We start from the raw sequence: 12,226 nt of genomic DNA, 5'->3' as shown, positions 1-12,226 counted from the left end.
CTTAGTTAGGGCTTTAATTTTTAAAATTGGAATAAGGCTATTAGTTAGGCGCCATTAATTTATTTTTTTGTTTTGAAATTTACAAATCTTCCCGCTAATAATCTATATTTTAGGATTCTATATACTTTCTAAAATAATACAAATTCAAAATAACCACTTAACAAAAATAAGTGGTTTCTTTAATATTGGAGATTTTGAGGATGTGCAAAAAGACCACATTTTTAAAAAGGTGGTCTTTTTTATTATAATATAAGAGACCTCTCGTCTAAAAAATTAGGTGTTTTTTGTTAAATAATCACTTATGTCATCAAAGTGGTCTTTTATGGGTGGTCACTTTGCCCATATTTGTAGTAGTGAAGTACAAGTTTTGAGTATAAATATTTTTGTATGATGACAAGTTTTGTTTTATAAAGGGAAGTGAACAACATTTGTATAGCGCGCGGGTTTGCCCATTATGTGTTTAGAGCGGGTATTGCTCTCCTTATGTAGGGTTATGACCTAAAAGTCTTGCAAGCAGGAAATAGAAAGGTGGGGGGACGTTCCTCAAAAGTCTGGAGTTGTGGCTTATCCCTCCATTCGTGTTCCTTCCCTGGAGTTATGCTATATTTTTTGATAAGTTTAAGATTATTATTTGGGTTATATATCGAGAACATGTGTGATATCTTGAGATAATTCTTGGAAATTTCTCCAGTATATGCAAAAGTATTACTATGGAAGTTTAAAGGAAAAAATCAACATATTTGTGAGCAAATATAAACGTTATTCTGAATAAGAATAAAAGTATTTTGATGCATCAATGAAATTCTTTTTTTTTGGCAATTCAAAGTTGTTATTGATAACAAAAAAACAATTACAAAGACACCACTAAGGCAACATGTTGCCTGAAACAACCGCCCAACTCCGAGGCCTTCCTCAAACTCCTAGCTTACTTAATCAGTTTATCCCTTGCTTGCTTACTACACCTACAAGACACTCTATAAATGATGTCCTTAACAACAATGTTAGGACTCATTAATGTATGATTAAAAACCTTATTATTTCTCTGCATCCAGACAGCATACAAGCTCTCTGTATAGAGCATCACAAAAATTCTATCCATGATTTTCTTACTTCTAGCTTTCTTCACAGCTTTCACCAGCTCTTCTTGTGCATCTGCTTGGGGTTGCCAGTTGATATATTCCAGCACACTCTTCCATATCTCTTTGTTGTAACTACAGCTGAAAAAGAGACGCTAAATAGTTTCAGGATCCTGATCACACACCCTATAGAGGTGGCTAACATTGCTATCCCATTGATGCAACTTAGTTGCAGTAGAGAGCCTATTAAGCAAGCTGAGTCACAGTATGAATATACTCTTTGGGGAAGCTTTGTTATTACACACCATCCTTCTCCATTCAACCCTCTTATTATCTCCCTGTAGTTTAAGGTAAGTCTTCTTAATGCTGAATGGAAAGGGGAGCTAATTGAACTCCAACCTCCCACACTTTGCAGAAGCTCTCTAGAGGCAATAATCTTTCTCAACACCCATGTTATGTTGCTTGTAATAGCAACATCATAAATATTGTTTCTCTTAATATAATAAGCATTAACCCATCTCACCCACAACTTATCCTCCTTAAAAGCAATAGCCCATAACATCTTTAGCAGAGCTGCTTTGTTCCAATTAACTATGTTCACCATATTGAACCCCCTGCTATTTTGGGTAGCTGAATAAAAGACTAAGCCACTGGTGCCTTCCTTGAAAATTCAACTACACCAGTCCATAAGAACCTTCTGCAGATAGTCTCAACAGCCTTTATTAATTTTTTAGGCAGTGGAAAGATTTGAGCCCATTAGTTTTGCATGCTCTTTAGGATAACTTTGACAAGCTGTAGTCTGCCGGCATAAGAGAGACAATGATCCATCCAACCTTGAGCTCTGGCTGTAATTTTGTCTATCAAAGGCTTACACTAAGAGAATGTTAGCTTCTTGGTAGCAAGAGGCACTCCAAGATACCTAAAAGGAAATGCACCAATAGGCATTTGAATACTACTAGCTATTTGCATAGCTTCCACATTAGGAATTCCACAAAAATAAATGTAGCTCTTCTCATTATTAGCCTCCAAACCTGAAGCCTTAGAGAATTTCTAGAAAGCTTCCATCATTCTCTTCACTGAATTGTGATCAGCTCTCACAAACATAAGTAAATCGTCAACAAACATGAGATGGGTCAACTGAATTCTCTTACATTTGGGATGGTAGTTGAAGCCAGGTTGTTTACTCATACGGCAAAGGCTTCTACTAAGATATTCCATGCTGATGGCAAATAGGAAAGGGGACAAGGGGTCGCCATGTCTCAAACCTTTCTGAGCTGGAATGACACTGTAGGGACTCCATTTATCGTAATGGATTAGGAAACAGACCTAACACAGACCATAACCCAATGAATGTACTGCATTATTGGAAACCCCAATTCCTTCATCAAATGCCTCAGAAAACTCCACTCCACAGAGTCATATGCTTATCAACTTTAATAACACATCTAGGAGACATATGACTTCTGGTATACCCTTTAATCAGTTTAGTAGCCAAAAGGATATTATCAACAATCTGCCTTCCAGGTATGAAGCCAGCTTGAGAGCAATCCACCACCTCTGTAATGACTTGATGGAGTCTAGAAGTGAGAATCTTAGAGATTAACTTATAGACAACAGTACAACATGCAATAGGCCTAAAGTCCTTTGCAGATGTAGCATTAGCAATCTTAGGCACTAGAGTAATTGAAGTGCAATTAAGTGGTTTGTAACAGATTGCATTATCAAAGAAATCCATAATACCATCATACATATCTGTCTTGATAATGTGCCATGTTTTTTTAGAGAAAACTGCATTAAACCCATCAAGCCCAGGAGCTTTATTATCATCAATATCAGCTAACGCTTCATCAATTTCAGCAAAACTTACCTGCTTAGTTAACATGTCACAAGCTTGCTGAGATAACCTTGGACCATTCCTGACTATATTCAGATTAATACCCTCTAGAGAATTAGCATGGGACCCTAGAAGCTTCTTCTAAAACATAATAATTTCATTCTGGATATATCATGAGGCTCAGATAAGACCTCTCCCTCAGTATTGTATAAGAGTGAGATTTTGTTTTTAGCATTTCTCACTCTTGTTGCAGTGTAGAAAAACTTAGAATTAGAGTCACCCATAGCAAGCCAACTAATTCTAGATTTTTGTCTTAATATGTCTCATCAATATTAGACCATTTCTTCAAAAGCTCAAGAGTTTCTTTTTCATCATTTTGCACCCTACAATCAAATTGCAAATCAGGGAGATTCTGAAGCTCTGCAAGCTTCTTTCTAAGCTCTTCAACTTTAAAGTGAGCTTTAGAAAATTTCGTACCATGAAACCTTTGAGAGCCCTCTTCACCACTTTCAATTTCTCCCATAAATTCTTCATTTTATTACTACTGAGAGTAGCTGCCCAAGTTTATTGCACCATCTCCAGAAACCCCTCTTGATCTGCTAAGAAGTTGAGAAATCTAAATGGTCTCTTACCCTCCTGAGCCTGCCTAGCAAGGGAGAATAATAATGGAATATGGTCAGAAACTCCAGCTGGAAGATACTTAATCACTACATCAGAATATATAGCTAGCCAATCACTATTTACTATGGCTTTGTCAATTCTACTTTGAGTCCTATCATCACCCACACCTTTATTATTCTAGGAGCAGTACATCCCACAGGAGGGAGCTTCCGTCAGTTGATTATCCTCAATAAAGTTACTAAAATCCACTGCTTCAGCCTGGCTCACCTCAATACCCTGAATTCCTATCATTTGCATACCTCACTGCATTGTAGTCACCCATAATTATGCAAGGAGCTTGAGTACTGGTAACAAAGTTACCCAACTCCACTCATAGAGGCCTCCTATCCTGAATCGTATGCAACCCATACACTGCTGCAAAGTGAAAGAGATATCCCCCATTGCTATTGTTAATCTTAACAATAATAAGTTGTTCAGATATGAACTCAACACTCACAGTTGCCTCAGATTTCACCCATCCTACCCAAATCCTTCCCCTAGGAGAAGAATCATAATTACAATTCCAGCTCCACCTATCCCCAAATTTCTTTTGAATCTTCAGTTTATTATGACTCCTCACCCTAGTTTCCAAGAGACCACAAATAGTAACATGTTGAGAGTGAAGGAAATGCTTAATTTCCTTCACTTTGAAGGGGTCATTCATTCCCCTTACATTCTAGCTAGCCACTATCATTATGAGAGATAGGGGTTATACCCCCTAGCACCCCCAGGTAAACCTGAGCCAAATTGCAACTGTAGACCACTTTGAATACTCTTTCCTTTATCCTTTGTCTTCCTTGTCACCATTTTCCATGATCCTCCTTCCTCAGTTTCTTTTCCTTGGTTCCCAACTGGAGTAGCAACTGGTGTTATCACCACAAGCTCAAGTTAAGAACCCCTTCCTTCATTGCCTTCCACAATTGCTTCAGGCACTTCTTCTGTAACATCTACTCTTGCTTCCTGAACCACTTCCTTTTCATTCATCACCATTTTATTTCCTATTTTAGGGACCCATTTCTGGGTGATCTTACTAGCAACTGATATTGAGTTCTTATTACAGTTATGACCCACCATTTGACATTTTTTGCAGAAAGGTGGCAACTAATCAAACATCACCTTTTGCTTAAAAACCCGCCCATTAGGATCTTCCACTGCAACTTCTCTAGGTATATCTTGAGTAACATCTATTTCAATAAACACCCGAGGATAGGAAACCCTTAACCCTTTACTTGTGCATTCATCCGCATACAGAGGTACACCAAATCAAACTTCCAATTTTGCTTAAAGAATCCTCTCCCAACAACTTAAAGGAAGATTAGAAAATTTAGCCCAAATAGGAATCACTTTTAAAATTTCATCATGAAAGTTAAAGTTAGCACACCAATGTTTGATAATCATTGGCTTTCCATAGAACAAATGGGGACCTGTATATAACACCTTGTCTCGTTCCTCCCTGAATTTCAGTCTAACAATGAAAAAACCTTCATCATGCTTAAAAAATGGCAGGCTCTTCCTGACAGGCCCATTGAGCATTGATATATTGAGAAATAGAGTTTAACATAGGATTTGGCCCCACCAAATACACCACAAGAGCATTAAGCCAACTTTCGCTTTGCTTTTCAATCTCTATTTTGTCCAATTTTGCTACTCTATCACCATTTATATTAACAGGAGCTACAAATTTCAACCCCATACCTTTACTGAAAATTCGGTTTTGAGCTGTAAAACTCTTCCATCTCTGTTGTGCAGCTTCCACATGGTCATCTTTTCCATCACTTTTCATCACCGGAGCTGGAGCCTGCTTCTCCTTAGCAACAAGTACCACAGTTACTGTTCCATTTGTTTCCGCTACATTTCCCAAAGAAAGTTGCTCTTTTTCAGCTTGATCCACATTGCTAGAGCTCCTCGGAGTCATCGAGCTACTCGCCTGACCCGGAGTCTTATTTTTCCGCCCCATAACCGGTCGTCGGCGTATGATAGAATAATCTCGTATCGTACGCTAGCAGAGATGGTTTTTATTTTATTTTATTAATATCATCCATCAATGAAATTCTGAACAAGAGGAAAATGAAGTTATGAAAATTATAAGTTTATGCTTTGAGTATAAGAAATGATCGATTGCGTGATTCAACCACCTTATTATGTTGTAATCGGTGGGACTTGTGTACTAGCATAAGCTGACATGTTTTGTTCTACGAACCTGTCATGTTGGGGGCAAATTCATCTGTTTTGCAGGATTAGAAAGAATGTTCGAGTTAGCTCTTGTGTACAAATGTGAAATCATGATCAATGTGTTTAGTCTGCTGCTATAAGATAATCTGTTTTATATAATGTTTCTTGGCAAGTTAAACATGTATTTTTGATTTGTAATCTAAGTACTAATAACTAATTTATTATAACTTATTTTCATAGTAAGCTTGGATATTATGAGATCTCCTAATTTTCCCTAGTAGGGAAGGTGCAAAAATCTGTCCTAACAGTCTCTTTAACTAGTAGCTTAACTTCGTGATTATCAGTATTATAAATTAAGCTGCTAGTTGGAGCGGGTTGTTACAAATGATGTCTCATAAAATGACAATCGGTAAAGCAAGCCGTAAAATATCACCAGTCATTAACTCTAAATATTTGATGTACATGTATAATACATCCGAAAATTCTCAACTATGAGAAATTTGGTTCTAGACCTGATGCTAATTGTAACGATGAGAATTTATGATAGGTTGTCTGCCTTAATCTTATAAATGACGCTACATCTAATATAGCATCATCACAAGCAGAAGAGGGCAATTTTGATCTCATTATTAATGGTCTTGTTATTAATTGTAGTCTCTTGATTATTGATTCAGCAAGACTATTTTGTGTATGTACATGAGCATAGGATGCTCTACAACAATCCCAATAGACATACAATAGTCATTAAAAGTTTGGATGTAAATTCTCTAGCATTGTCTGATTCTCTTTATTGTATGGTTTGGGATTGAGTTCTTAATCGAATTATTTGAGCCAGAAGTTTTGCAAAAGTAACATTTCTACTTGACAAAAGGCTCACATGTGACAATCGAGTAGAGGCATCAATTAATACCATGAAGTAGCATAATGGTTTATATGTAGGGTGAATAGGCCCACAAATATATATCTCCTTGTATTCTTTCTAAAAAAATGTTGCAGATTCGATGGCAATCTTATATATAGATGGTGTGGTTATCAATTTGTTAAGCGAGCATGCGGAGCATGATATTTTATTGGACTAAGGAATTTTGACATTCTTTATTGAGTGTCCAATTGAGTTTCATTGATTCTATGCATCATTCCTGTGGTTGGATGACCTAATTGGTCATGACGTAGAGTAAGTGATTTTCTGTTATCTAACTTCTGGTCAGATATCATATTAATTTCAATCAGACATATATCTGTGCGATATGGTCCTGCGAAAATTGCTAGTAATTTTTCATATATGTATTTCTTGCCACATTTTTCTGTCGTGAGACATATAAATTCCTCTTGGTTCACTGTCGTTGTTTTCAGTTGGTAACCATTCCGACGTACATCTTTGAAACTTATGAACTTTTTTCGAGATTTACTCGAATATAATGCGTCATTGATTATTAAATTTGTCCCATTTAAAAATATAATGCAAGTCTTCCTAAACCCTTCAATTAGCTGCGTTGTCCTAGAAGTTGTGCTGACATTTACTTGAAATATTGTAAGTTTTGAAAATTTCTCTTTGTATTTCGATATGATGTGTGTTGTCCCACTATCAAGAAGACATTATGAATTGGTTCCAAGTTTAGGTAAATTCATATTTTATTTAATAAGAAAAGAGCAAATACATTGAAGTAAATATATTGACGAAATTAAAACAAATTAAGCGTATTCATTCATGTAATGATATTTTCTCCGAGGACAAAGTTGTTTTCAACTTCATCATCTATGAAAAAATCAGAAACACCAAGGTTAGGCATGGATGTAGTATTTGGAACATAATTAACAAGTTTGCTTCACCATTTTTTCCTTTATTCTTTATCGAAGCTTGATACAAACATACATGTAACATACAATAAAGAGAATCAGACAATGACTATTTTATGTCTATTGGGATTGTTGTAGAGCATCCTATGCTCATGTACATACACAAAATAGTCTTGCTGAATCAATAATCAAGAGACAACAATTAATTACAAGACCATTAATAATGAGATCAAAATTGCCCTCTTCTGCTTGTGATCATGCTATATTACATGTAGCGTCATTTATAAGATTAAGGCAGACAACCTATCATAAATTCTCATCGTTACAATTAGCATCAGGTCTAGAACCAAATTTCTCACAATTGAGAATTTTCGGATGTATTATACATGTACATCAAATATTTAGTGCCTAATGTTTGGCAGTACGACATGTGCGACCCTAATGCCAGTCATGCCACATCTGTAACATGTGTCTTTTCCTTTATAGGGTGTATGGTATTGGTTTCCAAATGATTGTCCCTAATGTTTATCAGGATTTTTAAAATTGTTATTTCTTGGGGAAAACAGACATCTGCATGCCACTTCTATGCCTTCCACGGTTGTTGTAGTAACCACATCAACCCTTATGTACAACATTTGCTTGTGGTGGATGAAAACTCTCTATTGCATTTATTTCATGAGAGCTTACCCTATAGGTCTAAGATTATGATTTTTCAATAAAAAATCATCATTTTATTCAACCACAAGCAGCATTGAAATTAGCTTAAATTATTTTTTGAATCCTATGAACCTGTATTGTTGTGCCAATATTATATCATTAGTGTGGAAAGTGGAGAGCGCTAGTTCTAATATCTTCTCCTCCGTAATGGGATGATCACAATATTTCAACAAAATGCAATTCTAGACAGTGTTGAATTACAATAACCAGGTGTTTTTAAATATTGGAACCTAAGATTAGTCCAGTCAAAATGTGCCTATTGGGAGAAGCACACTTTTGTGATTCCCATAGTTTTCTTGGGTATTCAGTTTTCAAATTTCATTGTAAGTGATGCCTGAGAAGAACTAAGCCTTTTGCCTTTTCTTGTTCAATTGATGTTTTAACTGTTGCGGTTGATGTAATTGCATCCATTTGTTAGGTTGTGACACCTCTAATTTATGTTCTAATCCCTGGGCTTTCAAATGCATTTGGACGTCCACTGTCCATTCTAAAAGATTTTTCCCAGACAAATCTAGTATGTTAAATTATCTTTTCACTAGATCTCCATTTTTTTTACTACAAACATGTAAATAGTTGAAATTAGTAAATGATAATAAATCATATATATTATCTCCCCCTAATCTAATATAACTATACATAAACAATACAAATAAATTAGAATACTAAAGTAGCATATAACTTAATGAAGCAAAAAAATGAAAATTGCTTCTAATGGAAAAACGAGAGAGAAGAAAAAAATACTTCCTAAAAATGTACTCTAATACGAAAAAAAGATATTTATGTGCATTTTTCGTCATTGTTCCGAGGAGATTAAATTTTTCCAGCTCCTATTTGTGTATTAGGAGATAATATATCAATAATGCCACGAGGAGAAGGAAAAAGAAATCGACTATAAGAAATAAGTAGATCCTTATTTTCATAAAATCCTTCTCAAATAAGAAGACGAGGGTAGAGGACGGTTGTCGTCGGCGTAGAACATGGTGGCCGAAAAATTAAGGAAGGAAAAAAATTGTGAATTTAGATAAAAGTTGGAAGAAGATAAGGGATGTGGTGAAAATGGAGGCGTGTAATCCATTTTTATAGAGGGTTATCCCTAACTATGGAGTTCATCTACAGTTAAAAATATAAAATCTAATTTTAAGATGTCTCAATTGACAAAGATATATTAGAGCAATTTATACGTACTAAATTGGTCTACTATTATGCATGTTGGTTAAATGGTGTATAATATATATATAACTATAAGTGCATTATCAAAGAAAGATAGCATATACGAAACAATAATATATATAATTGCTCAGATTTTTGTTTCTTGCACACATATATGATGATAATGCTGCATATAAAAGAAACTTATTTATCATTTTAATAATGATGGTCGTCCGTGTAGGCGACAAGTTCAAAAGGAATTTAACCTGTTCATATAGGTCGTTTAAAGAAAGAAAAAAGATAACGTAAAATAAAATATCCTTATCCTCCATGAAGGTGGCATTATTATCAAATTATTGATATTTTGGGTTAGTGGCATTATTATCAAATTATTGATATTTTGGGTTAGTGGCATGGTAATGTCTATTACTAGTTCCATCCTGTTCATCCCTATTTCTTTTCTTACTTGGTGGATGTTGATTTTCAGTTGATTGTAAATGAGGGTTATTATAACAACCCGCACTTCCGAGCTTCTAGCTAAACATACTTAACATTCATTAATCTCAATTAACCCTTAATAACCTCGAATTTACATTATCTTGCAGCGGAACAAAACCTTTTATACGATCTTGGACCTGCGGGTTATCGACCCTTAATACAATACCCTCGATGCAATTTCAAAATACATAATCCCTTAAGGTAAGATCACAACATATATTACAAACAAATATGTCGAATTTATCTTGAATTAGATATCTTGTTATCCTTAGATCCATCAAATAGCCCCAGAGACTTAATAATCTTCTCATTCATCTATCATATACGAAGCTTCATACTATCCCTGTAAAATTACTGATAATGAACTCTGCCCCCACCAGGACAGGTTCCAAGAACAAAATCAGGAAAAGTGAGTACACACCGTCCAACCAGAAATCCATTTTAGTGGCTTAAAATATACTTGTATCGTTAATCAATTTTCATAAGATTACTCAATGTAGTTAAATAGATCGATATCGATATAGCAAAACATGCACATTAGAAATAAGGTCAAATGAAAATATATACTACTTTAACAAAGTCACAAATCTTCCAAAATGAAATAAACAACTTTATATTTCAATTCCATAAAACAGTTCTTTGTTAACTATCTCATACCTAAATCCTTTCGAAGACATTTTACCAAATCCAACTATGTAGCCAATAATTCAGAAAACATCATTGAGAGCGTATCTCTTAGTGTAGAATCCTTTCGTACAATATTTCGGAAATTCTGCGGAAATAACTATTATGAGTTTCCCAATGATACTTTGTAGTTTCACCATTGAATAGTTTATAGAATATCCGGGGGAAAATATACGAATAGAGAGGAACTGCGCCATCTCTAAACTCATGGGGACGTCTCCCCTACCAACTTTGTACTGCTTGCAAGACTTGTTTCCAGGACATATGTCCCATCATTTCATAATACACACATACCACGATGTGTTCATCACTGCTGCTGCAGTTTCTTCCCCATCATATTTTATAATTTCACAAATCCATATTTTCTCATAACTCAATTTCATAGTTTACTTTAATTGACTATATATAATCCAAAATCTCATACCATAGATACACTTTTATTCATATACTTCATGATTTCTATATAAAACTCATATCGCAAATCATTTGTCTCTTGTTATACATTAAAATCATAGGTCAAACATACTTTTACCAGAATCCCTTTGTTTTCTCTAATACTTTCCAATACAAGTGTAGTTTTAATCAAAATCAAGTTCATAAAAGATATCGAAATTGTATTATATACATATCGAAGATTCTAGTTTAAATATTCATAACTACCGTTAAATAAAACGTTTACAAAACATATGAAGTCTGATGAACTTGGTTCATGAAAACGAGTTCACATAACAATGCCACCATATTATATTCTTAAAAGTTCTGGTGCCTCTCGGCATTTCAACTCAATGAGATTTCAAACTTTCAAAGCATGACTTCATTTTATAACTCTTATGCAACTCATAATAATGAATACTTTTAGGTGTCCACGTTTGTAAATTACTCCCTCCGTCTTTTATTAGTTTACTCCTTTTTACTTTTGACACTATTCACATACATGACTTTGACTATCTTTTGTAATTTGTATTTAAGGAAAAATATAGTCATGTGAGATCTTGTTGGATTCGTCTCAATGTGTATTATCCAAATATCAACTTTTTGTAATTTTTGCTTATCGAAAATTAGAGATATTAAGGTTCAAATTAGTATCGGCAAATGTGCCCCAAAGAAAGGGGTAAACTAATAAAAGACGGAGGGAGTATATACATACATAATTATATCGAGCTCAACACAAGAAATCCATGTAATTATACAAAATACCAATTCATATTTCGAAGGTGGAAGGACATGTGTGTACCTCTTTCATTTCCCAAATAACGCTCAGTTCGATTATAATCTTCAAGCTAGAGTTCAACATCTCTAAATTCATAACCTATCTCCAATAATCACCTCACAACAACAATAATAACAAATTACATTCTTTCCAACTATAATTCAGATAAATGAATTTACTTGCTCATCCTTTCTAAACTCTTCCATGAACCAACTACAACTCCTTATATAGCAATCATTCCACTAATCCAATTTACAACAACAATCTCTAACTTTAATTAACCTTATTCTGATTTTAAAGAATATTATCAAATAACATAGTTTATAAACATAAGATGTTATAACTTAACTTAAGTAGATCAATACATATTCTAAACTTCAACCTATTAGAAAAAGAAGAAAGATTCAGTCTTTAAGTTTGACAAATCAT

Source organism: Beta vulgaris, chromosome 6 (genome assembly GCF_026745355.1).
Source record: "Beta vulgaris subsp. vulgaris cultivar EL10 chromosome 6, EL10.2, whole genome shotgun sequence".
Taxonomy (NCBI): domain Eukaryota; kingdom Viridiplantae; phylum Streptophyta; class Magnoliopsida; order Caryophyllales; family Amaranthaceae; genus Beta; species Beta vulgaris.
Note: the sequence above shows the minus strand (reverse complement) of the source record.